This window comes from Lactuca virosa, chromosome 8, assembly GCF_052849685.1.
Source record: "Lactuca virosa cultivar CGN04683 chromosome 8, Lactuca_virosa_CGN04683_v6, whole genome shotgun sequence".
In the NCBI taxonomy this organism is placed as follows: Eukaryota; Viridiplantae; Streptophyta; class Magnoliopsida; order Asterales; family Asteraceae; genus Lactuca; species Lactuca virosa.
In genome coordinates, this window is record NC_136433.1 from 229,331,197 (window position 1) to 229,340,077 (window position 8,881).

The window sequence follows — 8,881 nt, forward strand, 5'->3', positions numbered from 1 at the left end:
AATGTTACCATTGTCCATGTCCATGGAAGTTTGAGAATTAGACCTTCCATCAATATTTGCTTGACCATTGCGCCAAATCATTGCTGATTCAGCAGCAACAAGCAAATAAGAAAGATCTATTAGGGTTATGTCAGGATCTGTCATATGGTAGTCTTTAATAAACTCACCATACGATTCAGGAAGTGACTGAAGAACCCAGTCAACAGTGAACTTCCTTGAAATAACAGCACCCAACATTCTCAACCTGTCAATGTGTGACTTCATTCCTAAGACATGAGTGCACACAGGTCTTCCATCTTTATGTTTCATTTCTAGTAGAGCTTGAGTGACCTTGAACCTTTCAAGTCTTCGGGCTTGTGGGTCAGGGAGAATAAATTGAGGAGGTGGAGGGAGTGAAGCATGATGTTGAGGGACATCATCTTCAAGAGGAAAGCTTGTTCCAAGCGATTTGGGAAGATCATAGTTGTCTGAACCAGACATCTACAATGGGAGAAAATCAAGTTAGTTGATTCAAGTCCTTAATATAACGCCCAATATGAAATATTAAGGCTAGGATCCAACACAATATTTTATAACTTGGAAGAGGGATGCCGTAATCCAAGCTATAAAATATTTGAAGGTAGGTGAATGACGATTCACCAATTTCCACCATGAAAAACGAAATAATTTATTAGGTTTTAATTGGATTTGAAACTCCTAGATCTTTTGAGATTCATTGAACTTTTCAATGGCATGTTTCAATCTCGATTGTGCCCTTCAGGTTTTGTGACTGGGATGCCGAGGATCACAAAACAAGGTGTGAATAACCATGCAAACTCACTTGGTACCCTTAATATTATCACCTAATCGATGTGCCGGTTAACCACACACGCTCCACCGATCTATGATAAACATTAAGTCACCCTTCGTGATCCTTACTAGTCCAAGTTAGTGTGCCGGTTAACCACACACGCTCCACCAACGACTTGGTAAGGTACAAAGTGTGAATTTCATGGGTTAGCACCATATTCACATTTTCCTAAAGTAACTAAGATTGGGAATTTATAAAAGGTTTAGTTACTTTATAATATTCATTATACTTTTAATGAGAATTTAAAGTCATTGTCCTACCCGTTCGGCTAACGACCCTCCACCGATCAAGGAAGCGGTGGGTGAGAATGGACACCCATTAAGTTGCCATTTTATAGGCAACAACCTTATACCCCCCTTATAGACCGGCTTCGTGAATGAGGCCTACTAACGGTAAAACGACTTGATCTTATACATATATATAATAATTAACCATTAATGTTATAAATAGTATAAGGGTTGAATTTTAACTTTTAAAACTCTAAGGGTTTGGAATTAAAGTTTATTAAAGTGTGTGAAACTTTACAAATTCCAAAACTTGAGGGCAAGTTTTGTAACTATCCAAAAACTTTTCATTTCATAACTTATGAATTAAAGGTTCATAAAAATGAAGACTCTTCATTTTATGTAACTTATGTGTTTTAAGTGTGTGTTTAAAAGAAGTGACCTTTGGATATCCATAACTTGAGGACAAATTATGGACTCCATTAAAACACATAAATGATCAAGAATTAATCCTAAACAATTCAGCAAATAATTCCTATCATCTTCTAAATTCATAAGAACATGAACATGATCATCAAAGTTTCAAGAATTATATGAACACATACAAAGAATGAAATTTTGATATAGGCTATTGTAAATGGATTAGAACTACCATTACACCAACTAAAACAAGTTTTAAAACACCAAAACAGTTTAGGGTAATGATTCTAGTCCATTTCCAGCAGCAAAAGTCGAAAATCTGCATTCTGAGGCTCCTACTCGCCGAGTGCACGAACCTACTCGGCGAGTAGGATGAGTTTACACATGAACTCGGCGAGTCCCCCCATGGACTCGGCGAGTTCATCAGTCAGACAGCAAAAAATCGACTTTTTATCACTATTTTGCATCAAGTATCAAACAAACAAGCCTAGGCTCTGATACCACTGTTGGGTTTTGAGCATTCTAACACTTCCTAAGTGTACATGCAACCCTATTAAACCTTGGATCTATGTTTGTCTAAGATACATGCAAAATGTTATTTTCCAAGGTTTATAACCTATCTAGCATGGCATGGGGTACTTTTAAACATAAAAGAACTAGAAGAGTTACATACCTTTTGTTGATCGTTGATTCCTTGGAGTTTGAGAGCCAAGCACCAATAATGTGAATGCCTCAAATGGAAATCACAAATCACCACAAACTTGGAAAATATATGAGAGAGTATACTAACTCTTGATTTTGGTCACCACACTTACACACACACTAGTGTCTTTTTCATGCAACATAAGCTTGTTTATATAGTGTGCATGGTTAGGGTGAAACCCTAATAACCCATGTCTTTTCCTCTTCCAAGGATCCATGGGTTAAAAGCTCCATGGATCATCCATGGACTTCCATATAAGCTTAGCCCATTAACAAATGAGCATTAGCCCACACCATATAAATACAATAGCCCATGATTTAATTAGTCTTCCTTTTAATCACTAAATCAATTCATAATTAATTCAAGATTAAAACTAATTAAATAACATGACTTTATATTAATATATTATAACTTATAATATATTAATAAATCGTAAGTATACAATTCTCATAAAATTATCCATAAACAGTTTGGGTGAAGTGCAACCCAAATGGACCATGCCGGGTCGGGTCAAGTATATACCAAATAAGTTATGGACTTAGACACCTTATCCAACAGGTTTTGATTCCAATAAACCTCCTCAGAGGGAGCAACCAACTCCGAAGAAACGAACATTCCATCACATGGTGCCGGAGAAACTTCAATTCCTGATGAAGAAGTTCACTCGTCATTCGAGTGGGAGAATAAGGATGTGAATGACGATTCTGATGCTCAATCAGAGTTCGAAGAAGTAAACGATGAATTGGACCCTTCTTATGATCCAAATTATCCTCCACTAGTCAAATGGACCAGAGATCACCCCAAAACCCAAGTCATTGGTGAATCGTCTGCAGGTGTCCTTATGAGATCTCAAATAAAAGCGAAACGAACTGCTTTATTTTCCAAAGTAGAATTTTGCATGTTCAATTCCTTTGTGTCCAAGATAGAACCCAAAACTGTCAACACCGCTCTTGATCACTCTGATTGGGTGCAAGCGGTGCAAGACGAACTCAATGAGTTCGAACAAAACAAAGTTTGGAGGTTAATTCCTACTCCACCTGAAACATCGGTTGTTGGTTTGAAATGGGTGTTTCGTAATAAGTTGGATAAAGAAGGAAACGTAGTAAGGAACAAAGCGAGACTCGTTGTTAATGGTTACTTCCAGGGAGAGGGTATCGACTACGAAGAAACCTTCGCTCATGTTGCAAGGTTGGAATCAGTTCGGATATTCTTAGCATACGCAGCTCATAAGAACTTTGAAAAGTATATGTTGAACAACCACCTGGGTTCGTTAATGAAAAGTATCCCAATCATTGCTACATTTTGGATAAAGCAGTTTACGGACTGAAGCAAGCTCCAAGATCCTGGTATGAAACTCTTACTCGCTTCCTTAAAATGTCTATGTTTAAACAAGGTTCGGTTGATCCAACCTTCTTTCGTAAGAAAGAGGGTGACCATTTGATGATCGTCCAAATTTATGTTGATGACATTATTTTCGGATCTACTAATCCCAGCCTGACAGCTGAATTCCGAAAGTTGATGGAAACTAAGTTTGAAATGAGCTCAGTGGGTCCTATTAACTTTTTCCTTGGATTGAATATAAGGTAGGGACCAGAAGCTATTTTCATTAACCAGGAAGCATATACAAAAACTTTTCTCTCTAAATTTGGCATGATTGGAGACTCTAAAGTGAAGGTTCCAATGGCTTTCGGAACGAAACTCACACCTTCTTTGGAAAAACCAGTTACAGATATGACCCTTTATCGTCAGATGATTGGTTCCTTGATGTATCTAACAACTAGTTGACTAGATATTATGTTTTTTGTTTGTTATTGTGCAAGGTTCCAAGCAAAACCTCGCAAACCTCACATGGTGGCAGTGAAGAATATCTTCAGATACCTGAAACGAACTTCAACTTTAGGCATATGGTATCCTGCGAACTCAGGCTTCTTCGTTCAAGCGTTTTCGGATGCTGATCTTGGTGGGTGCGACTTGGATAGAAAAAGCATGACTGGTGGATGCCAATTTCTTGATGGAAAGTTAGTTATTTGGCGATCCAAAAAGCAAACATGTGTTTCGTTGTCAACAGCCGAAGCTGAGTACATCGTTGCCTCATCTTGTACTTCTCAAGTCATATGGATTCAGAGTCAACTCCGTGACTACGGTGTAACAACGTAAATTTCCAAAACAATTTTTCATTTTTAAAACATACTTTTATTCATAAGGTAATATCAAAACATAATGTATCCAATGTTATCATAACAAAACATATCCCAGAATCTCACTACATAAACTCCATGAGTGTGTACGGATCATGTCGGCGCCTTCCCGCGATCCTCGCTAGTACCTGAAACACATAACACAACAACTGTAAGAATAAATGCTTAGTGAGTTCCCCAAAATACCACATACGCACATATGCCACTCAAGGATATAAGACATTCCGGTCACTGTGTCTCAGAGGACTTCCGTCCCACAACCCTAGTAGACCTTCCGGTCCTACCCGTAATGACCTTCCGGTCCATATCATCATGACCTTCCGGTCCACATCATAATGACCTTCCGGTCCTTCTCATTCATAACATACATAACACATACATATCATATAACAGCATATAGCACATACATCTCATAGCATATAAGACCTTCCGGTCACACATAGGTACCATCCTAGGTACAGTATAGTGAGAAGACTCACCTCGTACGAAGTCGGATAAACTCTCGTGCTTGACGTCCCGACCTAGCCTCCTCCTATCATCCGAATAACATTCCTGATCAATACCCTCTCATAGTCTCATCTCTAAAGATTGGGTAGAAGGCCAGTCTACCCCTCCCTGAACTCTCCTGAATCAACTTGACCAAAACCCTAAGGTCAACTGAAGTCAACGGTCAAACTTTGACCCGACTCGTCGAGTGCACATGGGCAACTTGGCGAGTCCATGCGGGTCCTCTGAATCCTTCTAGCCTCACTTGGAACGTCGAGTCATCCCTTCACTCGACGGGTTACTCCTGTCACGAATCGCGGGGCAGCCCCGAATCGACTCGTCGAGTCCACTTATGAACTCGGCGAGTAGCGTCCATGGAAACACTCAAATGACCTTCTGAGGTCAGATCCGCTTCTCTAACCTATAGATCTGACCTTTCCATACCCACTAATCATGTAAAGGTGAAACCTTTACACTCATGCAACACATATATGGTTCCTTTTGAAGAAATAGCCTCAAAAATGGCAACCTAAGTTCATTCCTTCCATAACACTTCATAAAGCAAGATGGATAATGCTCTCTGGACCTCTATGGGTCCAGATCTGAAGTCTAACACATAAAGGGACCATAAACTCATCAATTCAAGCCATAAAAAGGGTATAGAAAACCCTAGATTCATAGATCTTAACCAAAACAGAAGGAGAGTTCGATTTGCTACCTCAATACTGCAGATCCAAGCTTGAAAACCACGGATTAGCAATCCTCTTGACCTCCTCTAGCTGGAAACACCTTCTTCTTTGCAAAACAACACCAAAAAGGATTAAAATGGCTTGCTCTCACACACAACTCGCCCAAGCTCTCTAGGGTTTCTCTCTCTGGACTGGTAGCCGCAAATGAGGGCTATAAGGACCCTTAAATACGGCACAGGCCCAAAGATTTAGGGTTTCTGCATCCAGCACGGACTCGTCGAGTCACCCTGCCGACTCGTCGAGTCCATTCATTAATCCAGCCAGCAAACCATGATCCTACTCGACGATTCTAGGCGTCGACTCGTCGAGTCCTTCTCTCAAACTCAAAATAAATGAATAACATAGAATACCTGGGAATCCGGATGTTACATACGGCCTGAATATGAAGCGAATCCCACTCTACTGTGACTCTGAAAGCGCAATTCGCATCTGTCACAACCCAGTACAACACTCAAAGACGAAACACATAGCACTGAGATATCATTTCATCAAGGATCATGTAGAGGATGGCAATGTTGAGATCCATTTCGTTCGCTCAGCAGATCAATTGGCAGATATATTCACTAAAGCCTTACCCGAAGCATCATTTAATTGAATACTCCAAGGCCTAGGAATGATGGAGGCTGAATCAGTTCCAAATCTTCTCTCGCCTTCTACGTAGCTCGTTCACTTTTGGGTTACATGTTCTCTTTCACTCTTACTTTTTAGACAAGCAAAATAGAACGAACGCTCGCTCTAGTTCGTTTCCGATGTTTTCGAGACACGAATTAAGACGAACGTTCGCCCTATCTCGCTCCTCAATATTCTTAAAAGTCAACATCTGTGTTCAATCCTTTGTATATTTTGTACACTTCGCTCGTTTCGTTTTATTTACTTTTTTTACAAGTTTTTCAAAAATATAAAAATATTTACTTTGTCTATGTTTTTCTTATTTATATTTAAAATTAAAAAATATTTTATTTTGTTTTGTTTCTTTCTCTTTCAAGCAATTATCAAACTACAAAAAAAAATTATTTTCTTGTTTAAATTTTTTTTTCTTTCTTTCAAGTATCATTGCAGGTTATCTTGCTAAAACGATTGATGGGACAGGTATAATTTCCATATCTTTGTACTAACTAGGTGTCCCTAGAAGCATGTTGTTGCATGTTGTCCTAAGCCTCAATAGACTTCATGTGAAGCCTTAATGAATCGAATCTACCATTCGTTTCTTCCCAACTAGGTTGTTACATTCACATAAGTCACGAGCTGCCTTACTCTTCTCACATTGAGTTAAGAGTTATCTGCTTGGTCACATACTCATAGCAGAGGTACATCTACTTCTCTGGAGCCACCTTCGCTTTTCTCCACCTGCCTTCACACTCATCCTTGTAACCCTTGAGACTCTCAACTATACCACTGAGGTTTATGGTTACGAAAACATATGAGTTCATGATCTTAGCTTTGTTCACCACAAACTAAGTGAAACCCAACATTCAAGATCCTTAAATGTATTGACGGAGAATCATTGAAAATTCTAGAATTTAAATCTATGGATTGTACCTTGAAATCTCTTTTTTCTTTTTGCGTGATCTTTATGAATTATTCTACAACCAAGACATTTCTACCATAAAATCCAGTTTTTTTTTTTTTTGAGATTTCAAAATTTTGCTCAGTCACTAACATAAATCCAAGCCTACTCGTTCAACTGACTACACTGGTCACACGAGTACTTCATTCAACACTCAACCTTATGTCAAGGTTCGTTATTTGATTGAAGATTTAACCACCCTTTTAGCCTAACTTTAAAATATGCCTTTCATTGTTTCTTAACAAACATATGATCGTACTTCAACGGGAAACCACACAGACACTTCTTAGTCTCTCTTGACTTAGAACGAAGAGATTCGTGCCCGGGATCTTCAGTTTCATGTCTCTTTTGACATCACTTTAATCCCACTGATATACTTCGCTTTACTTCCTTATCTTTGGCACACTCTTGCACGAAGATCTTTATGATTTTCAAAAATCTGGTTCGTGACACTTATGGCATTTTCAGTTTTGGAGATTCGCTTTTGTATGCACTATTAATGTTTATTTCTTAAAAGAGAAAGCTGCTTATCTTTTCTAAGAAATCGAGGATATTGATTCATTGGAGTTAAAGGTTGCTGGCGCAGCATTTGAGGATAAGATTTTGAAATAAAAAGGCGTGTGGAATTTTAAACTGTCACACCCCCAAACCAAGGATGGCGGAAACGTCCGGGGGTGGAGGACTTCATGTATAGTATCATAACAACGAGTATAATAGTGCTCAAAGTAAATACAACCATCATAAATATAATTGAAAAAGTTACATCAAAGTATATGTTTACATGATTCAAATCAATTACATTATGATGACAAAATGTACTGTTTGACGATTTATCGTCCCATCCTCAAAATGCTGTTGGTTTTCCTGTTTCACTGATTTCCTGAGAATACAAGTAGTTTTGAAAAAGTGTCAACAATTAAGTTGGTGATTTCATAAGAGTTTTGTTTGAGGAAGAAATCGTTTTCCTTGTAAAAGCGATAGAGTATGATTTCCAGAAAATCCAATATTTTCTTGGTTAAGTGTGGAATGAATGCTCCTATGTTATGCGATAATGAACTCTAGAAGGACCCATAGATTCCTTCTATGATCACTCAGTGTATATAAGTTATATATAATTTGAGTTAAATGAACCGTTGAAGTCTAACAATTCTAGACGAGATGTAGTGTCAATAGAAATATGTTTCCAAAGAAAATCCAATATTTTCCTTATAAAAGTTATGTAGTCCTAAATCCCAGGACCGAAAATAAACAAGTATTTTCCATACTTAAAGATATAAAAGTGATTTTAAATCGGCATAAAACCCTTTTTGATTTGAGAAAAATCCCGTAAACTTTATGTGTTATGAGTTGTCTTTAATCCTAAGACCGAAAGTGTACAAGTATTTTACTATACTTAAAGTAATTCATGTAAGTTTAAATCGACATAAACTCGTTTGATTTAGAAGTAAACCCCTTTTCAAGGTAAAAGTTTCCATGTAAACTTGAAAGATTGTTAACTACCTATGTGAGTCGCTATAACCATACTATGACGAGAAATAACCTGCACAACGTTTTTCAGACGTTAAGATACTATGACTCTTGTCACCCGTAGACCTGCAGGTCCCGCTGTAAATAGCAGCAAGGTGTGGGGTGTCAAACCCAATATAGAGCTATACACAATTATCACGCTCTCCCTACAAGAGAC